Source organism: Molothrus ater, chromosome 5 (assembly GCF_012460135.2).
Source record: "Molothrus ater isolate BHLD 08-10-18 breed brown headed cowbird chromosome 5, BPBGC_Mater_1.1, whole genome shotgun sequence".
NCBI lineage: Eukaryota > Metazoa > Chordata > Aves > Passeriformes > Icteridae > Molothrus > Molothrus ater.
In genome coordinates, this window is record NC_050482.2 from 15,819,835 (window position 1) to 15,842,383 (window position 22,549).

Genomic DNA, 22,549 nt, shown 5'->3' on the forward strand with positions numbered 1-22,549 from the left:
TCCCTTACTTAAAAAAGGGACTACAAAGGTGCATCTTGCAGCCTACTTTTCCTAAGGAATGTCTATGAGGAGGTTTCAATCACTATGACAACCTCTTTTTAATGCCAATGATTTTCTAGCCCAGACAACTCTTTCTTGAGAAAGGGCATGTTTTAAGGCTCTGCCAAAACTGTGGTTAAAAGCCTTGCTGACAAGAGAATAATCTATGAGGTTACCGTTTTGGCAAACATGAGTTTTCAAAAAGAATCAGGAATTTTACATTATAGCTGGCCAAAAGATTGCTGCTGTGAAGGAAGAAAATAACAGAAAGAATAATAAGAAAAAAAAAGGCCAGATCAACCTGCCTAACCATCATTTGAGCAAAACATGGGTGTTCTGGCATCTAAAGGTTTTGGTACCTCATGAGTTTGTAAATTTATAAAGATGCATAGGGACAGATAAGGAGAAGATTATATACCTCTGCACATCTGCATTTTATTTCAATCCACAATATGGATTTTTTAGCATTTGTCAGTCTTTATCTGCCAAGTCTCTACCATATCTCCATGAACAAAATCAAATCCAACCATTTCTTGTCACTTGTATTTACACAGCATTTCTTGTACTGCATTGCCATCTCTCTCTAGAATAAGCAAATAAAGGGCTTCCTTTTCATCAGTGATTTGATATTATTCCATAAGAATTCCATTTCATCAATGATTTGATGTTATTCCATAAGAATTACCTCACTGGGGTATGATAAAAGAGACTCTTCAATATTCACAGTGCCAGTTGAGAGGCCCATCAGCTCAGCCCCCCAAGAGCTCAGCATTCCCTCGAGATGGTTTGTAGCCATGAGCTGCCCTGTTTTCCCTTTCAGTGAGGATTTGCACCCACCCAGGGCACAGCCAGATCATCTTCTGCTCTGACTTCTGACCTGTTACTACTTTCACAGGGAAACGAATAAACACAGCTTACATGGCACAGCTAAGACAGCAAATCTCAGAGAACCAGCGGCAGAGGCTGGGGTGCAAAATGAGGATTTTGGAGACTCATCCTGTACAAATGGTCACGCTACCCAGAGCCTGCACGCAGCCTGCTGCAGGGCTGGGCACGGGGAGGAACAGGCAGAGAGTGGTTTTGCAATCAGAGCCAGCACAAAAGCCTTGGCAGCTGTTGCTATTGAATCTGAGGGATGCAAAGGCTACACAGAGCCGGCATCAGCAGCTGACAGCCCCAGCAACATGCTGCAGGAATTGTTCCCCTTTACCACACTGGTGTTCTCCACACGTGTAGGTACACACACAAGAAAGAGGACTCCAGTGTTATTCAATAACAATACCATGTTATACAATACACAATAGTTAAAAGAAAGGAGCTGATTTTGTGTTAGACATGCCTGAGTAGAATACAGTGCTGCAGGGCAGCCTTTGACTTGCTAAGAGTGCAACTACTGTATTGAGCCCTCTCCTCTAGAAGCAACACATATGTATAGGAGAAAGAGATGTTACAAAAACTCCTACAACAATTTCAGATGTTGGGGAAACAACAGAAACAATGTTGTTGTTCTGTTTCTGAAAGAATCCACATAAACCTGTATTCTGTTCCTCTGATTCACCAGGATCTGCTGCTTCAGAAAGCTGATGAAAGGGTCAGACTGACACGAGATATTGTCTCCTGCTACTGCCACTATTTAGGGTTTAAAATGCTGGAACAATAGTGGATCTCTCAATGTTTTGACCCCAAGAATAGTTGCAGTGATATATGGTCACATACATGTAACAATATAAGTCTATAGGCCTCCTAGAGGTCCATCCACCAAAAACCTGGTCATAGTTGTGTCCCTGTCATGCTATCATCAGAGAAAAAAAAAATTAGGCTCTGAAGTGTTAAGCCACAGAATCAGAGGATCCTTTTTTCTAGAAAGCATTTACAAATGTCAATACATTTGGCTAATGAAAATAAGCTTTGTCAGAAAAGTTACATCAGTAAAGAGACAAGAGACCAGATCTCACCCTTGAGACACAACACCCAGTGAAGGCCCCTCAGACTAAGCAAAAAGGGCCTCTGGGAGTGGGCAGGACATGCCAGTGGGGTAGGACTGGTAATGCTTCTCTCCATGAGAGCGACAAATTCCTTTCTGAAAATGCAGCCTCTTGCTCTCAGGGCAGCAGAGCCATGAGAGCATACAGCTAGCCCTGGGCTAGCTCCAGCTTCTGTAGACAGATTACATTGTCTCTCAGCTAAGACAAAGGCTGGTCCTTGTTTAGACCTCCAGGACAGATGCTGGCCATGCTGGGAGGAGCTTCATCAGTGATAAACTCGTGCATCCATCACAGTCAGCAGAGGCACAGGTGCACAAAGCCAGGCTCAGTCTCCATAATCTGCTGACAGTGATGGAAAAAATCACCCCAGAAGGCAACACCTCCCAGGCTAAAGCTGGTCAATCAATCTAGAAAAGAGGTGAAAAGGAAAGAGAAGCTGAAAGTCATGATTTTTCTGACCACTGACCAGGGCATTTCTTCTGTTAAAACTTCTGTCAGGTTACTTTGCCACTGAGGACCAAGCAACCAGGTGTGCAGCTCTCCAGCTGGTCCTCTCAGCATCCCCAGCAGCACATGAGAAAGCTGTGGTCACACACTCAGGACAGCTGCTGGTAACTTTGGTATGTGTGAGCAGCTGGGGAACTGATGGAAACCCCCCAGTCCCCATTGCTCTGCCCTCCAGCTGGCCTCTTACAGGCACCATTTACACATTTCCCACAAGGTACACACAGTACAGTGGTTTTCAACATCTTCCAGTTTCCTGGAGGGTGATCTCAGCCTCTCCAGCAGCTGACAGTGAAGAACAGCTCCTGGTTCTGCTGCTGTCTCTGCTTCCTCTGTCTCTAAGGGTTTGGCAACCTAGACAAATACCACCTGAAATGATTAAAATCCAGATACTGCAGATATTGGAATGAAGGACATCAGTTACTCAGTGGAGGATGCTTTACATGACAACATGCGAAACAGGAGTTGTCCACCCTCCTGTTCAATTTGATATGACACTTTTGACCCAATGCACAGATGACCCTCAGCTCCTCCATGCAACTGATGACTTTTCAAGCTTTTCTGCTCCAGAAGAATTGCAGGAGTGAAACATCTCAGATCCCTCAGAGCAACAGAGCCTGTGCAAGCAGGAATGTCCAATGGAGAGGACCTCTCTCAGCACCTGGAGGAGGAATCTGATGGCTGTGGAGGCCTGTTCCCCAGACCTCAGCCACACAAGGGTCCTTGCAGATGTCTGCATCACAGCTTTGCACTGCTCAGGAAAAGGCTCAGAGCCTCATGAGATTGCTCATGCTTTAGGGAACTGCTCTGTTTCAGTGACCTGTCAACCTGGCAGGGCTCAGCCTCAGCGAGATGGATGGGCAGGTGTCACCAGCCATATGGAGCAGTCAGCCAGCAGTATTTGGTCAACACCAAGTTTTATGATTCAGGTAAAAACAGAGGTGGTCCACAAGACAACAGGAGCTTTGCAGTAAGTTCCCATTAAAGCTGGTGAGACCCAAGTCACAGCACTGCCAGGTTCCCTCCTAGAGGCCTTTGGAGACAGGGGTAGCAGTGTTAATATCCAAAATGCTGATGTAGGGGAAGGTAGCTAGGCTGTAACTCTGGAGCACAGAACTAGCTCGGCTTGGTTTAAACAAAATAGGCTCCCTTTGTGAGCCCTGCCTGAGGTGGTCAGCCTCTAACAAAAGACCACTGACAGTCCTCTGGCACGATCTCAAGCAATTTGAACTTTCTGCAGCTTTTGCAGTAACACAGTTCACTTAAAGCTGTCACAGGCAGGAACTTTCCAGTAATCCTCATGTTAGCTCTTATGCTGGGTTAATAATTCCCTGCTCAATCATCTATGACCAGGACACAACCAATACAATTCCTGTTAAGTCTAAAAATGGAATCAAAAGCATATATGGAAAATTTGAAAAAATTAAATAAAGGAAATGCTATATCATACTTGTGTGCAAGACAAAGCAGAGTTGCTGGCTTTTTTCATTTTATTATAGTGATTTATAATCCAAAGCTTGATCCAAGATCAAGCCCCTATGACCCAAAACACAAACACAAGAAAAACAACAAACACTTTGCTTTTTTATGTCATTTGAACAACGATGCTTAAGATTTTCTGCTTTTTATTTTTTCCCCTTTTTAAATCACTAAACAGAGGCAAATTTAAATCTAACAACTAAGAATAATATCCAATGTTGCTGCCAAGCACTGAGCTCCCATTTTGGGTGAACTTGTTCTCCAAAAGACTGGTGATAGGGGCCCTATGAAGACACTCCCACAGCACCATGAAGCTCCCAAAGCCCTGTACTCCATATGCCAAGCAGATAACTTTCTCCCTGCTTTGGTCTTCTTCAGCAGCCTACAGAAATCTTCTTTCTTGAGCTGATTTTGACTTTGTTAAAAAAAGTCAGTGCGTTCTGATTTTAGCAGAAAGAGTTCTTGTAAAAAAAAAAAATAATCCGTCCACATGCACTCACCTTGGTCTTTCTATCACAAAGGGCTGAGCAAGGGGGTCTAAGAAACCAGGCAGCCACACCTGCCCCACCTCAAAGCAAAATCCTGACCAGGTCGACAGCACCGTTGAAGGAAAAAACAGGGATTTTCCCTTAGCAATTCAAAGGCAATTCATACAGCAATTAAAGTATCAGGTTCAGATGTGCTCACAATTCATGTGGTTACAGAAGCAAAAGTATCCAGATGCATAAACAAATAAATAAAGAAATGGTGAGCGGGGTAAAACGTTTAGCTGGAGTCAAGCCTTTCCCCAGGGATGAGAGAGCCACAGTGATCCCTGCTCCCTGCACAGCACCCAGCAGGGATCAGCTGGCAGGCATCAGCTGGGCAGGTGTGCTGTCTAACTCTGGCTTAAGGTGTGCAGAGTACACCTTAAGGGGCTGGGTATCTCCCACCCTCTCCTGGTTGTCTCCACTACCAGCAATTACCCAAATGTAAGCAAGAGCCCAACAGGGATGAACATCTCAATTCTGACATGATGCCCAGCCCAGGTCACAGCCACCCTCCATCAGCTGCAGCACACACTGCTCAGCACAGCTCTGCAGGCCAAAATGCTACTAACAAATACAAATAAAAATGTAAAAATACATTTGCTGCACCTGGCTCTTTATTCTTCTCTGAAATATATGACAAAGCTTTGCTCTGACATGAGTGGGAAGGCAATGCAGCTACTATTTGTGTATTGAAATGGGCATTTAAACAACTCAGTATCCAAAACAGCCCAGCTAGAGAGATGAGCAAAGAGAATAACAAAAAACTGTATGGGATACCCTGCAGCTCTTCAAACAGCAGCCACCAGAAGCAGCTATCTGGGGAAAACAATGTTTCTATATCTGAAGTTTTGTAAAGAAGTTTTAAAAAATGATGCAAACACAGTGCAATTTTTTGCAGAAAAAATACAAAGCTCAAAGCATCTGAGAACACTACAGACAATTATCACCTCTGCAATTTGCCTTTTCCCTGGAAATAAATGCACCCCCCATATACTTTGGGATGCTTTCATTTGCACCCCCCTGGGCAAGTCAGGCACATCTGGAGAAATCATCTTCACAGTATATTACAAGACTAGAAGCACTCCTTATAGGATGGAAAGACAATGGCTAAGATGAAGCATGACAAGGAAATACAAAATCACAACAAGAAGGGAAACAAAAAATAAAAAATCCCTGTCCCTCACAATACAAAAACAAAAGATCACTCAGTGAGACGATCAGGCAACATGTTTTAACAGAAAACCATTTCTGCAAGTGTGTGGATCTGAATGGTGGGGACTGTGATCAGGCACTGGGGAAAGCAGAAACCTCATAGGGGTTAAAGAAACTGAGAGATGAGGGGACCATGGGCTGTGGCACTGACTTGCCCCACAGTGAGTCAATACCATGATCAGGGGAAACCTGTGGCCCCAAAAGCCCTTAAACATGTGCCTGCTGTGGGCTGGAGCAGTGCAAGGAGGGAAGGATCAGTCTGTACTTGTCCTGTCTCTCCTACACTTTCCTTAGTGTATGTTGCTAGGCAGAGCAAGAGTGGGGATACTGGCCTGGCCATCCCTTTGGCCTCATTTAGCAGGTCTGAGAGGTGATGCTTGTGGCTCTAAATACAACAGGGCACCACAGACATACATACATTCATATATAGTGCTGCCACATAACACAGCAGTGTTAGCCCTGGACCTGGTGCAATTTTTGGCAGGTGCAGCAGCACCCTGCTGAGCTGGCTCACTTGCAGGGGCAGATCTGGCCACACCAGGATGGACAAAGCAAAGGGAACCGCTCCAGCCCAGCCAGCCTCTGCCATTCAACCTGCAGGGCAGGGAAGCATACCTGTCCTGCTTAATGAGCCTCTGTAAACATTAACAGGGCAGATCTCCAAATTACTTAAACATGCAAAGCAGTGGTTAAAATCATCCAGACTCTTTTCTGCTGTGTCTATGGCAGCTGGGCTCACTGATCTCACACACTAATAAAAGGGCCAGGGTTGATTGCAGGATGTATCTTAGTTACCTCTACCCTGGAACTGACCAGGCAGCCCAGCCAGGCCCCCATCCCAGTGGCCTCCTGGCTCTAAAATGAGCCATGCCAGGAGATCCCCTTCCACTGTTTACCTGCCTCTCCTCCAGCCTTGCTTCCCCTGAGACAGAAGGAAGTCAGTGCACTTTTTGACTAACAAACTCACCCAAAGAGGGTGTGTGTTGTATCTCACAGAAATTGTACCTCACAGAGCAGGATACACCCAAAAAATGTCTCCAGCAAGCAGCAGCTTTTCCCAGAGGCTTGTTTTGTGCATATAATATTCAAGACCATGCTTTCATGAGGCTGCTCCTGTCTGCAGAGATCAGTGAGAGGCAGCCCTGGGGCTCCTTCCCGCCCACGGCCACCATCCCACTGCTCCCACAGCTGCTCCCGGCCACCACCCGGCTCTGCACCCACGGGAGCTCTCATCTACAGATCAAACAAGGTTCTCCTCCCAGAGCTCCATAGCTGGCTCTACCTTCCAGTTCCCCTTTCAGGAGGTTTTTTGCCCCATGCAGGAGAAAAGCATCCCTGACTGGATTTCTTCTGACCAGCCCCGGGGTGAGGGAGAGCAATCCCGGTGTCCATCTGGCCCCCTGCTCCCTGCCTCTACCTGGGTCCATTAAGACAAAACCTGTGATTTTATGCCACAAGAGAGGTGGAGATTCCAGCTTGTGGTGAACCTCTTTAACACACAAACACCCAAGAGAAGAAGGAGAACAGTGTCAAATCAAAACACTGTTCAAGAGACAGCGAGGCAGTGCCTTTCCTCACTGCACTGCACAAACCTGGCTTCAGGGAAGTAGTTACCACACTTGAACTAAAACACTGAATAATTGCAGGCTGCTTAGCCCAGCATTGCTTATCGTGCAAAGTCCTCCGTAGAGGTTTCCACACAAATGAGTGATTTGAGCAATTTTGGTCATTTTTAATGACAGGGACAGCAGAAAGGGAAGGCCAGGTGCAAGCACACAGGTTTAGCCTCAGCAGCAATGTGGCTGTCCTCGCCCAGAGCCCCTGGGCAGTCAGGTGTCAGGCACACACAGACTTCATCCCCTGCCTGTGGCTGACAGGCGCTTCATGGGCTTCTCCAGTGGCTCCAAGGAGCAGCAAACCAAAGGGAGGTAATGATTTAACAACCATGACAGCCCATTTCCCAACCCTGGGCATTCTCATACAAAGCACTGCAGGAACCTGACTCTCATGAGTCACGCTGTTTAGTTTGACTCCTCTCTCTGCTCCTCAAGGAACACAAGCCAGCACAGGCCAAATCCTACCCAGTTGATACTGGCTCACGAAATCAATTACTGGAAGCTGCTGCTCAGATTGCAGGGCCCTCGTGTGCAGCCAAAAGCAGTGAAGGAACACGTGTGGATACATCCTGCATACACCACTTGCCTCCATCCATTTTTTTATGCCACTCTCTCATGAGTTTTCTAAACTCATGGACTTCCAGACCTATGCATGGTTTGGAGAAAACAAAGCAGGGGAGAAAAAGAGAACAAGTGTGGACAAAACTCAAGGTAGCCTGAAATCCCAGCAGCCTCCCCAGAGCCACCTCTCTCCAACTGGTGGGGCTGCACTCATCTTTGCAAAGATAGAGGCTTTTTTTTTTTTTTTCTTTTTTGGAAATGTAACCAGAGTTACCAGAACAATCCTCTGAAGCCAGCAAACTTTCCTAAAGTGTGAGAGAGGCCAGAGACGAGCCCTTTCTATTCCCCCTCTTTGTTTGGATCATGAATTTGCAATCCAAATCCCTGCCACACCAGAGCAGGCAATGAGCCTAGCTGCTGTAAAAAGCATTTCAGAGAGTTCACGAGGCTGTGTGCCAAGGAGCTGCTGCGAGACAAGGTGAACTGAGTTAGGAAAAAACCCCTGTATGTATGTAATACCATAAAGATAGCAAATAAAAAACCTGTCCTGCAGTGCAAAGGAATGTGATAGTTACTGAGTGCTCCCCTATAGCTGCAGAGCCCTTGAAATATTAACAGGGTTATCAGCATCCACTTATCAGTTACAGTAGTGCCTAGATAATTCAAAGGACTGAGCCAGAGCTCATTAATATGTACACTTTCTCAATGCCAAACTCTTATTATCAGAGATTTTGTTCCCTTTTTTAACTGAAATTTGTTAATATTTTAAATTAACAAACTTAGAAAGGCAGCAATCTACAGGGAAAATATATTCAGTTTTTATTTTTGCATCCATCCATTACTATTTTTTCATGCATGTGTGTTCTCAAGACAGGTATTTTTAGCCATGTTGATTGAGTTTTGATGTTAGTACAATGCAGCTGCATTTTGTATCATAATATCTCTGGTAGGTTCAAGCTGTAGAATTTCTGGGTGGCAGAAATTCACACAGATGAAAGCTGGGAGCTTTGTACCCACAGAAGAAAGTGGTGAGTGCTGACACTCTTGCCTACATGGATTAGGTGCTGAGTATTGCACACAGAGCACTGGGACAAATCCTTCACTTGATATGAGTCCATGTGGTCACACAGGCCTGAGGGAGGGACAGTACAACATTTTCACAACTTAAAAGGACTTTCTAGAAACTTTTGACCTTTCAGAGGGACACAATGCAAGCATGGGCAGAATTATATAATATCTCCTTCAAGAAAAAGCAGCAGAGAAACAACCAAGCCAAGGGCAGAGCCTAAATCCACCTAATTAATGCCTCCTCTTTAAAACCATCCCTATGTCTGTCCAACCATGTGCTGAACTGCTCCAGCATAAGGCAACAGAAATCCTACTGAAAAAAATCCTACTGAAAAAAAAAAAAAAACAACAAAACCAAGAAAAATTAATTTTGCTTTGGTTGCAAATGCAAAGCAGCCCTAAGCTAAAGGAAGAGCTGACTACCACAGCTCCTCTCCACCTCCACAGTGGAACTCATTTCATACTGCACTGAACTGGTTCTTCACACCAACCCAACTAAGAACTTTTGGTCTGTTCTTTATTGCTAGTTTGGCTTTTTGTCAACACTCATCCTCCCTTGCATTATCTTCTACTCATTCAATGAACTCAGCTGTTTCCTCATGCTAAATCAGAAGCTTGTTTTGTTGGGGTTTTTATTGGCAGATTGGCTTTTTGGAAACTTGGTGCATGGAAATAGCCCAGCACAAGGTCATACAGGGGATGGGAAGCAAAGGGCTGTAACAGCAGAAGCAAGATTGGTTCATCTTTGCTGCCACTTGCATCCTGTGACATTTGTGAATAACTTCCAGCCCCATTCATGTATCTGAACCATGTTATCTTGTGGATTTTATACCTTATTTTGATACCAAGCTTAGGAGGAGATAGCAATGCTGTTACCAACACACAGCAAATTACACAAGCTCAGGCAGTTCAAAGAGCTAATTGCTCCCACTATTTATTAATATGTATGTTTAATTTCTGCAGCAAAAAGAGAACAGGAAATAATTTTTCCACCGGCAAGTTCAATTTTCTGTTTAAGGAAGGTTCTCAAGGAAATGTGTTGTATATACATAATATCACTTAAAACTGTGAAACTTATCAATTTATCAAGCTTTATCTTAAACTCAGCTACACTTTGGATCCTTTCACAGAGGAGTTATTCCAGAAATTTTCTTCCCTGAAGGCTTCAAACTGCCTTCTAACATCCCACCTAAATTTATTACATTCACTTACACATTTTTTTTTCTTTAAACTGCCCTGCTCCTTTACTTCAGGGTTGTAGGTAGCAGTCATGGTTTTCTTTGGTTTTTATTTTGCAATAAGAAGGATGCAATCTTCCACCATAAAGGATAGCTCCAGTAAAACAAATTGTCTCTGCTCCCCAATTTTACAATATATATTAATTTTACAATATATATTAACTTTACAATATATATTAACTTTTCTTGACTCTCCCACTGCATCAGGAGATGGAGCCAGGGCTCAAGAGGGAAAATGCATCCCAGCACAGACCACCAGCTAATTGTCTGCTGGCTGGCACAAGTGGGATGCAGGAAGGGATGACACAGGTCACAAAACTAATCAGAGCCTTGGTTTTGATAATCATGGTAGAATAAAAGGGAAAAGCATGGCAAAAAGAAAAAAAGTACTGGAAATGCAAATACATGGCTGTGAAACCGTCAGACTGAGCTCTCTGTTGAGTGCAGGGACAGATTCAGTGACCCTCAGGGAATCTTACCTGCTGAATGAGCCAAGAATATGCCTTGCTGGGTATTAGGCAATGTCATGTAACATGACTACAGCAGTAAACACAAAGGCTCTACAGTGCAAAGAACAACACTGGGAATTTCACAACTGCTGAAATCTCAACCTGATTTCTCTAAAATTCCGTTTCATCACAGGAAAAAAATTTAATTAGGGTTTTCTTATCATTAGTCACTTATATAAGTTCATTGAAATACCTGAAAATGCACAATATCCAAATTTTATGCAGCACTAAGCCATCCTATATGACCTAGTATGGGATGCTGGAGTGTGAGTAAAGTTGTTTGCCCCATGGGATGCTTTGCAGTCTGAGAAAGCTTTCAAACTGGCCATCAGAGTTGTCACTTTACTTTCCCCTTAGGCCTTGAAAAGAGCAATGGAATCTTTTAACAGCTACAGACTGATCAAAGAAACAGAGCAAAAACTCAGGGAGTCACTGACACAACCTCAGAGCAGGAGAAACTCTCCTGGAGGACTTGCCCCAGGGGAAAAAAAAGGGATGGATACTTAACTGCCAGAAGTGGTGTGAAGAATTTTATCTGATCATTTCAGCATCTCAGCTTCAGCCCAGTCTGATGCAGGCTGGCTGAGATAAAGGAGTGAATCAGTCATCCCAGCTTAAGAAATCCCCACCACTTGGCAAAGGACACATTTAAAAGCAGATCGTACAAAAGTTCGTAAAATTCAGTCATACGCAACAAGCATGTTCACTGCACAGAACACAGAAAATGTCCTTGTCTATCAGTTCTCACCTGAGTTTATTGCCATTAGTCAGCCATGTCCATCAATGCTGTTAGTAGTAAATAGGAATTTCTTAGTTTAAAGCTTCTTAAAGCTGAATAAAGTCCCAGACAGTGTTATTAGCTGAGCCATAGGGTAGCTGAGGCACAAAGGCACAAGTCAATAAAGGCAGCTGCACCTTTTCACAAGGGATGGCAAAAAAATACAGTCAACATCAACACCCAGACTGGGCCACACAGGTGCTGCTCCCACAGACTGCAGAGAGAACAAGCACTGACACTCAGTGTGCAGCATGCCCTGCAGCCTGGAGCTGGACACAGATGTCCTGGGACTGCTTGTGCTGGTGACCTCTGTGGGGCTGTCAGCAGCACCTTATGCTGTAACTCCCTGGGCTCTGCACAGGGACAGGGGCAGAGGATTGTGTCTGCAAAACCTCCGGAAGCTGCAGCCTGCAGCCATCACTGCTGAAGGCTCAACCCCAGAGCTGCCAGGGACAGGGGCAAGGGCTGCATGGGCAATGCACTGGCTCACCAGGAACATCTCCAGGAGCATCCCAGGAAGGGATGGACCCTGCCCCTCACCCTGCACCAACACACCCTCCTGAGCGACAGCACAGTGGTCAGAAGAGGTGCAGAGTGGATGAGAAATCTGCCCTGCCCCCCAAATGCAAGAGGCAAGGCAGTGACTAACAGAGGCTGTCACACCAAGCAAGCCCTGTGCCTGGTGGGCAGCTGCCAGCCAGCTCCCAGGGCCTGCCACACACACCATGGGCCCAGGACATCCCAGCACTGCTGTTATCTCACAGGGCAGTCACTCACTCGATGCCTGCTGGTTATGCCCATTATTTACAGCAGGTATTACAAAAGCAGCCCAGCAAGGTCTCTGCTGTGCTTGGCCCTGTACAAACTTGCAGCAAGCAAGCTCCAGAGATGCAGCACCTTGCTGCACATCAGGATAGAGCAAACAGATGCAGTGAGTGCAAAGGGAGAAAGAGGAAAAAATATATGGAAGAAGGAAAGAGGAGCAGCAGCGTGTATTGTATAACAAGCTTTCAGCATCTACAAGGTCCCAGAACATACCCAGGGTTCCCACTCTGCTTAACCAGGGCAAACAACCAGTGCCTGCTGTCAGCAGCTTGGTCTACAAACCCAGGTGTCATTCTGCCAAACTCAATGCAGAACAATGTCAGGTAGCTTGGTAAGTAGGACCTAAAAGTTAATCTGTCTTACATATCAATGAAAAAAAACAGAGAAATTTACCCACATCACTATAACTTGCACCAAACCCTTTATCAAACACCCTGCAAAACTAACCAGAAGGCACCAGCAGGTTCATGAGCTTGAGAAACTGAAGCTAAGATGGGATTTAAACTAGCAGGCAATTACCTGCCAGATGGAGAGCTCATCGTGCAGAGCTCACACCACCAAATTACTCTGTGTCAGTAAGAGGAGGCCAACACCAGAAATGCACCCTGTGAGAAGGGAAACTGAGTCACCAATGGGACAGTTCAGCCCAGTCAGTGCTGCCAAGGGACCTTTAGCACACATGTGGGGCAGCAGTGGCTGCCTGAAGCACCAGAGCACACTGCAGGAAAAGCCACTGTACCCAGGGGACGAGCAGCAACAAGTCCATAATTGCCAGAAGTCTATCATCATGGCAAGTGCAGGGAGAAAGAGGATTAAACAGTAGGCAAGGATGGGTTGGACTCTGAATATTTAGCAGTGTAATTTAAGCCTGAGCCCATGAATTCTTCCATAAGCAATCCTTTAGCCCATCTGGGGGCTGCTCCACATAAAATCAGAATATATTGGTTCTTGTTTATTTTAAGTTCCCAGGTGAGAAGAATTCAGTTCCTGGTTATGACCAGAAGTGACCTAGTCCTGACATGGCCTGAATGGCTTGTGATCCCTGTTTTGTTATGGCCTAAACAGCCTCCAGCAGCTGAGGGTAAAAGCCAGAGTGCCCACAGTGCTGCTGAAGCAGAGGTGCCCATGCACATGAGCCAGAAACCTCCTCTCCTGCAAGAGTGAGTGTGATCCTGTGCCTTATGGTACTCACCAAAGAGATGGGAAATGTGAGTCCCACAGCAGCTTGTGAACCTTCTGGGGCTCCTCTCTAACGTACAACACAGTGAGAGCTCTCAGATCAAGGGCTGGAGCCCAGCCCATCTCTGCCCTCGTGAGTGTCCTGATCGCTGTGCTGAGTGAAGTGCCCAAGCTGTAGTGGGATGGTATTTCAAGTATTCCCACTTTATAGGACACTTAACTGCCTAAAACAGAATAGGGCTGCAGGGAACAGGCACCTACAAGTGAAATGCTCTAGCACTTGCTGGTTAGATCCAAGTCCTCTTACTAGACCTTAGGCATGAAAGGTGCCAAATGCCTCTCCCTAGTCCCCACTGAATGATGCCTGCAGTGTCTAAAACAAGAAATGCACTGGTGTGGGACACCTTTTACATGATTTAAACCAAATGCACACAGCCAAATCAATTTTAAAACTAAAAATCACAGCTTGGATGTTCAAGGGTCTCCTTTAGAAATGGAGCCAGCACGAACACTGCAAGCACACAAATAAATGAGAGGCTGAGCTGGTTCCTGGGAAGTTCAAAAGTGCTGTGACAGAAATTCAATGCAATGAGCTCAGTGACTTGCTAACATCAGTTTTGAATAGGATCAAGGAGTCTGATCTGTGGCAAGTGAAAGAAAAGAGCAAACCCAACCAACCCAGCAGATCTTTGTGTCCATGATGAGTGTCCCACTGGCATGGCAGCTACAGAGATCCACCTTGAGTACGTCAGCTTCCAAACCTAACAGCCCCTTGGGATCTAACAGCAAAGACAGACTGCTGGGTGCTGGCCATCCCATCTTGGAAACTCAAATCTAATAGCATAGTCCTTGCTTTGCCGCTTTTGGTGGGGTCCAGAACCTTTTGCTTCTTCCTAAAACTGGGCCGAGCCCACAGACTCCACAGAAGGCAGGAGGTGCCACATTGACAGCAGTTGTTAACAAGGGATTTTTCTTTTGCCTCCTTGAAAAAGCACTGAAATATTTTGACCATATGCATAATTTCCAAAAGTGCAGGAGACCTGATGGAATGTAGCATCTATCACGTGTCAGGCAATGGTGTTGAAAACAGATCACTTTCCTTTGTATGTGATAAACATAACATGTCTGTGTTTATCATGTGGTCCCCTGAGGATTTATTACAGGTTTGCTGTTCCATTTATTTGCTTTTTTTGTGCTTGGCAAGGGTAAACACTAGAATAAATATGAAGGTGGTTACAGCTTAGCAGACTTAACGACTTGTTGAAACAAAGTCCAACAGTTTTTCCTTTCTCTCCAGCAAATCCTACTTTTCTGTTCAAGTGCTTTTTTTTCAAGTGCAAAGATCATCTTTCTGAAGTATTTTAAAATTTTCTTTCTTTGTTGAATGCCAAATCCCCATAAAAGCATACTTTCCCCCTTCATTCACTCAAACCCTTGACAATATTTAAAGTACATCCTAACATTATTCACGGCAAAATATTTTCCACTTTGCAAATTACAGCCTCCCCCATCTTTTCTATCTGGTCTGCAAAGCCTGTTACTACAGGTAGTTTGCAGTAACAGAAATAAATACAATCATCACTCCAAAAGAAAACAAACCCTTCCGTTCTGGCCCACACGTTCAGGGTGGGTTCATCCCACTGAACTTCAGCCACTTAACAGCAAGGCTCTCAGCCCAAGCCAGTCATTTCTGTTCCCTCTTTAATCAGTGGGGTGAGATGGACATTTCCAGTCAACAGCCCTCCTGCTTATCAACCAGTCATGGCTGCAACCTACATCTGAAGCATTTGAAGAGATACAGAGGATGATCATGGTACCAGATAGAGATCTGACCATAAAAGCCAAGCTGTACCTTTGATAATGCTGTTTTCAATCAAACAAGATCAACATATTGCAATTCATCCTCAAGCAAAGACAAGAATTTTTTTAAAAAGCATTAGGAAAATCTCAACAGATTTCAAAATTTTTTATAAAGATTACATTCAGCCCCTTTTGGAAAACTGCATTACTTCTATAAATAGCTCAGTGTTTTTCAACACTGGAAAAAGAGCTCCATTGGGGGAGGGAAAAATAATACTGTCACTTGTCACAGAAATACAAAGTGGCAAAACTGAATTTAATTAGGTCTCAGATGTTCTTTGTTTCAAGTGGACAACCACTGTGAAAAAAATCTTTGAAGAACTGAACTCCTTGTCAACTTGTTCTGTACTTTGATTTATGTAATCTTCTGTATAACTAGTCTTGAAAAAGGAGCAGACAGCAAAAAAAAACCTTTTCTTCAGAAAAGACAGTACTACCATGCTTGTTTCTTGAATGGCAAAGTAGACATCAGAGTAGTCAGGATTACCGTATTACCTAAAAACATCATAATTCCCACAGAAACCAGGACAGAAAAACTGTAACATGGAAGATTGCCAAAGACTGTTATTAGACCTGATCTGAGTATCTTCAGCTCTTCTAACCCTCCTACATTTCCTAAATACTTTCCATAGATATTTTTGGAAATGCAAGTCAGTAGGTCAAAGGAAGCCAAAAGAGACAGTTGCCCAAACCCTGTAGCTTAGGCAATACTGAGGCAAGCAGGTAAGCTGTGTTGTTATCTCAGCTACTCAGACTGGAGAGCTTGTCCTCACCAAGTGACTCTCAAACCCCTGAAGGGTTAAGAAAGAGAGGGAGAAGGGATGAGAGCATAGATCTTGTGTCTTGACATTTGATCCTTCCCTTACTCATCCTCCATGCATGAGCATTACTGATAGAGTTGCCTACACTGCTAAATATTGAAAAGGTGCTTGCACACAGGTTTAAAGAGGTTTCTGCTCCACATTCAGTTGTTTCCTGCTCCAGCTTTCAGAGCAGTCATATTCCCAGGGTCTTCATATCAGTCTCACCTGACCCACAAGGAAATTGAGGGCCCAGTGCAACTGCAAACCCGTGCCCAACAATTGCTGTACCCAACATAACCAGATGGATGTGAGCTCAGCTATGCCAGTGTGTGCAGCAGCTGCACATCTGGCTGAACTGGAACCACCATCATAGCTGTGGCATGCTCTCACAGGCCCCTGGACACATGAACTCCCCAGCCAGCCCAAAGACTGCAGACAACCTGTCAGCCACAGGGGCGTCTGACAGACCTGCTGCACACTCTGAGGAGGAGGCAGATCATGACTGAGTCACCCCAAACCCTCCATGGAGATGCTGGGAGATACCAGGATGGCAAGATGCTCTATCAAGATGCTCTGGTCAGACTGGTTGAAATGTGAGGATGTCTGGGTTCCCATCCAAGTGTCTGCTAAGGGTCTCTCAATCACCCTACAGAAGAGCACACTACCTACTTCACCTAATGCTACACTTTAAAACCTCACATTATGTTCCTCACTCATGGGATGTCTTGAGAAAATTTCTTTAGTTCCAAGATGGGAGTCAGCAATGGATGGGAGTTCCAAGGTATTAAGTACATACACTGAAGGAAAATGGACCATTCAGTGAGCAGATGTAACCTGATAGGCGTTATCAGCAGCCAGACACTTCCTCAGGTAACACCTGGGATGTTGGAGATAATGAAGTATAAAATCCCACTGCTCCACATCACCTACTTTCCCCACCACTGCCTCTGCTGCAGGTTTACTATCATGCTAACATGGAAACTTCGAAAACTGTTCCTGTATTCTAAACAAAGGGTTCTTTTGCCATTACCTGGACAACAATTCAATGTTTACTCTGTATTTGGCAGTTTGCAGCAGGCTCCACAATCCCAGCCTAAAACAATTCTGAAATGCCTGACCAGAAAACAGAACAAGAGAGGATTCTTCTGAACTCAGGGGTGCAGGTCAGAAGGAAGAATACTTCAGTGATGTCTGAGATGGAAAAAAATCACAAGAGAATACACCAAGGAAACCAATTCTTTAATATACCCTGAGGGTTAAAAAGCAATCAAAAAGATAAACCAATTACTAATCCAATTTTTAAAAATGTTATTACAACTACCTCTTAATTTGCAAACAATGTGAAAATGAGAGGAAAAAAGTTTTCAAGGTAGTCCCACCACCATACTTCCCTACATTTAATTTCTTTCCCATGAGACTTGTTGTCAAGTAAAGCCTATTAGATCTTTCTCACCGTCCTATCCCCATTCTCATTCTTCTAATACTTTCTCCTTGTTACCTTAGCTTCTCTCTTTCCCAGAAATTGACAAGAAAAGTATCAACATTTTATTTATTGGGAGACAGAAGATACCTTTTATCTCATAAAAAGTTACTTTGTCAGTCAGACTTCCACCAAATAATTTCCCCTCACTGCCATAGATGTTTTCCTGTATTTTGAAACAAAAATACACCACTCCTAAGAAACCCAGGCATGAAGGGGAAGGAAGCCTGTAGGGAAGCAACAAGGCAACCACAGCTTTTTATCAGCTGGAGCACCTCATGCAGCTGAAAAGGCAAAGTCACATTCCAGCAGGCTGGAAGGACACACATCTACAATGCACCTTGCTGTGGCATGAATTAGCATATGGAACCTATATGGATGAAATAAAGGATTCAGGTAGCCACAGCAGATCCAGGAGCTACCCTAGCTTTAATTGATGGTCACTGTTCTTGATTTGCTGTTTTAGGAAAATAAATGTAAATGTTCAAAGTCACCACTACTAGCTATTATCAATCATCCTTCACTTCAGTCCCACCAAACACACCACACAAGGACTGGAGATGCAATCCTGCAGCTTGTGGTTCCATGCCATCTTTCCGAATGGGTCCCTCATCACTGCCTCCCACACCTCAGCAGCCTTTGCCCTGCTGCCTCCTCTCCTTGCTCTACAGTAGGATGCACGGGAAGTGCAGCAAGCCAAGGTGCCTGGGATGCCAGCATGTAAAAGCCCTGCAGCCACAGAACAGGCCCCAACACATCTCCTGCTCCAAGGGGAGGACTCTCCTCCCATCCATTTCCATCATCTCCTACCTGTATAACCCACAGGGATCCCTACACCAGCTGCCTGTGGCAATGTTTCCCTGGAAGGGGGGCCCTGGAGAGCAGTGAGGGTGCTAAGTGCCCCTTGCTGTCCCTGGAAGCATGTCCTTGGTGGCAGCCAGAAGCAGCTGCCCTGCAGATCTGCCCCCAGAGCTCAGAAGGCCCCAGCTGCCCAAAGGTGGGGGCATGAGGCTGGGCTGTGTCCTGGTGCTGCTCTGCACATCCGAGAGGTCACACCCTGCTCACCCTCCGTGCCCACAGGTGTTCCTGTACATACAAAGATACCTTTTTGCTAGAATTTCCTTTTTCCCTTTAATCCCAAATCTTGCCACACACCAGTAACACCCCAATACTTTGTACTCAGGCACTGCTGTGGCCTCACCTTTCTGAGAAGGGCTGCACCAAATTATTGCAGCATCTGTATCTGTATGGAGAAGGCACAGACCTGGAGATTCAGGATCATTAGCAATAATGACTTTAAAATTACAATAATAATAAAGATTCTTTATGAACCTCTGAGTGAAAATTCCCAAAGCTGATTGTAACACAAACAAGCTCTATGTTAATTTCTATTTGCTGATGGTCAATAACCTCACTGAATGCCACTGGATATTTAAAGCTAAAGAAATGTAAAAGACAATACTTGAGCTTGCACAGTCCTCAGAAATGCCTGAGTGTCTATCCCTCACCGCCTGAGGTGCAACACCTTCTCAGAATTGTATATTGTCTGTTGCATAATGATATTTTACATTTATGTGGACCACTCGAAAGCTGTAGCACCCAGCCAGTTTGGGTTTTGTCTGCACTGCTGATTTAGGCTGGGTTCCCAGAGGAGTTTGCACACACATCTATTGTATCCCACCGAGCTGTCGCTGATGATAAGTGGGACTACTTGTGGCAACACAGCCAAGCAGGTGCCAGCAGTGTTTGCAATGTGATACCCAGGCAAACTTGTGTAACGTTTGTGAAAAGCTGATGCTCATACCAGCCTTCCCCCTCCTGCTGCCCCAGCAAGAGCTACAATATAATGTTTAACAAACGTGACTTCAACAATGTTTAACCCATTTTGGACCAAATAAATCCCATTTTAACATTATGATGAACATCACTGTGGACAAAAAAAAAAAAAATCATATTTAACCATCCTGTCAATTAGTAAAACTAAGAAATCACAGACTGATAGACTCTTGACCACCTGTTTCAGAAGGTCAGGGTAAAATCCTGCCCCTCCTGGAAAGCAGGGGCAGGATTTCAGCAGAGTCCAGATTTTACCCCAGTTGTTAAAACAATGTGCAGACATGGGAATATAAAGCTAAAGCTCTGCCTTTCTGTAGGAAACCCTTGAAGGTACACTAGAAAAGGGAGAATGTGCCTTTTTAAGGGACCCCTGGAGCACGTCTGGAACAGTTGCATGCAAAAGGGGTCCGGTTTGTTCACTCAGACAGCTCTGCAAAACAGGCACAGGCAGAGGGACACCCAGAGAGATTCACTTCAAAAGAGACAGACTTCAAAAGCTCCTTCCAGTCCAAAGCAAAATGCTAATATCCACACCACCCACACTCGTCCCTCCTCGGCCTGGGCTGGTTCCTGCCTGGCTGGGGGGCACAGCCCACAGGTACCCCACGGGCACCCCAGCAAGGGCAGAGCCTGCCCCAGCTGCTCACCAGCCCACAGAGCCTCTGACAATGATGACATGAAACTTCTGACAGCTTTATGAAGCCTATTAGCTCTGTTTGCTTGCTCTTCATGATTCTTACATTTTGTTTATAAGGAGTAAGCAAAAATTATCATGCTTATTTGAATAATCCCCAAGTGAAATGAAAGAGTGCTGCGTTTAGCCACGTATCAGTGTCTCAAAGTAACTCCGTGAGTAGCAGGGCTCCTGGCTAGCACTGCACACACTCACATGCCTCTGCTGCACAACACATTGCTAGACAGAAATAAGATTTTTATAGCACCACTGTTATTTCCGACTCGTATAGAGATCAAATCCCCCAAGTCCAGAAGGAGTTCCAGTCCTTCCCTGACCCAAGAGCAGCTGCGAGTAGCGGAGGACTTTGTGTTTGGCTGGGTTGGGAGGTTAATGGCTACTCCATAGACACGTTTTTTCCAGTTAACTGGCAGGTCATTTTAGCAGATGATTTGCAGGTGTTACGCAACACTTAGAGATAACCCCGGGGAGTACTCCTGTCTGAGCTTCTTCTCTGTCTCTTTTCTTTTTTGAACTTCATCAGATAAATCAGAGAAACCAGGCAGGTGAGACTTTCATGGACTAATCACACGACAAACTGCCCTTCTAATTTCCACACAGCCAACCTTTCGAAATAAATGTCAAATGTAGTTCAGTGCTCCTTAAAATTATTTTAAAATCCTAGCCATAAAAAGCTTAAGCATTTCAAGTATCTCAAGACAAGCAGCAGACAGTCCATTCTGATGAACATCACAGCACAGTTTCAAAGTTCACACCTTCACAAAACATGAAAAGGATGCTGAAATAATCAATCTCCTGCATAGAAAAGAAGAAAACAGGTCTTCACTCCTGCCTGAGACTTCACCTACTTAAACCGTGTAAATCATTATACTGAGAAAGGAATCACCCATGTCAGCTATTTAGCTATTTTCTGCACTGAACACACTCCTCACCTAGCCTAACAACTCTTCCAAGCTTTGTGCTCCAAGATGAGTGCTTATCTTCTGCTACCAGATAAAGAGCTACTGGTTCAAACAGACAGTGACCATGCAATCATCTGCACCTTAATCCAAATGTTTTTCTTTAAGGTCACAAGCCTACTGTCTGTTTTTCCTGCTAGTCCTCTCAGGACATGGAAACAGCATTTATCTTACCACATAAGCTGCACCCTAGCATTTTGGAAGAGCCAGGAGTGGCTTTTCAGGGGATACACTGCAGCAAAATCAGTCAGCTCAGTTAATGTCACTTTCATTTTTCAGAAGAATAAAGAACCTCAAGCCTGCAAACACAAGGGAGAGCGTGGCTCACTTTTTTGAGGCCTTGCTGCACACTGTGGTCACTTTTACAGCAAAACAATTGCTGCTGGGATTATGCTACAGATTGATTATTATTTCTCTAATCATCTCCCCAAGTGTGATTTTACATACCTAGTACTTCGAGCCTTTTTTTTTTAAACACAAATCATAGTTTTAGTCTGCAGAGAGAGGCAGCAAGAAAAGTATCAGGTTAAACCTTTGAAAGTCAACAGAAATATGGGATCAGGTCCACAGTAAACTTATAGAGTGGCACCTGAAAAGGAAATTACTCATTGCACGATTGATGTCACAATTAGGGGCATAAAAAGTAATTCCATGATAAACAGGCAACTGAGCAGAAAAAGAATAATATCCTAAGAGTGTGTTTGTGCTCAAATAAAAGCACATATTAGACAATATGGAACAGTCTTCACAAACACACAGAGACACAAGTTCTCCAATGAAGTTAATGCACAGCATCCCTCCCTGTCCCTGTCTCTCCCTCCCCTGATTTGAGGGCTGCATTTGGCCAATATCTGCCCCTAGTGCCACTAAAGCAGCTCCAGTGCCATTAGCCATGTCACACAGCTCTCACACAGCCATAGCTCATTGCTTTCAGAGCTGCCATTTCCCACAGGAGTGCAGGTCAGCAGTGCAAACACAGCAGAACATCCACCTGGGCCACACCAGCTCTGGGCTGAGGTCTAAGGAGCTACCAGACAAACCTCTGGGTACACAGAAGGGAGTAAACATGTTTTGTTGCTGAAAAGGCAGAGATACCAAATCTCAACTTCTTTTGTAGAGAAAAATAAAGAGAGAAGGGAGACAGCATTACAGATACCTGTGCATTCCCTGCATCTTTGCAAGTTACATCATTTACTACCTTTGCAAGTTACATCATTTACTACCTTTATGGAACCACATCAGAAAAGCCCCAGCCTCAGTAGCAGCCTCAGTACCACCTCAGCTGAGGGAGTATGCTCCCTTCCATGCACACTCATATTTATTTATCCTTGTGAGCCACGTTTAGTAAATAACTTCAAAGCACCACTTCAATCCACAGCACAAAGACAGATAGA

At 44.6% G+C, this 22,549-nt stretch overlaps 1 protein-coding gene across 1 annotated transcript in view; it reads right to left on the reverse strand.

Moving 5' to 3' along the window:
- Positions 1-22,549, reverse strand: part of CELSR1 (cadherin EGF LAG seven-pass G-type receptor 1) — a 163,321-nt gene that overhangs the window by 137,858 nt on the left and 2,914 nt on the right.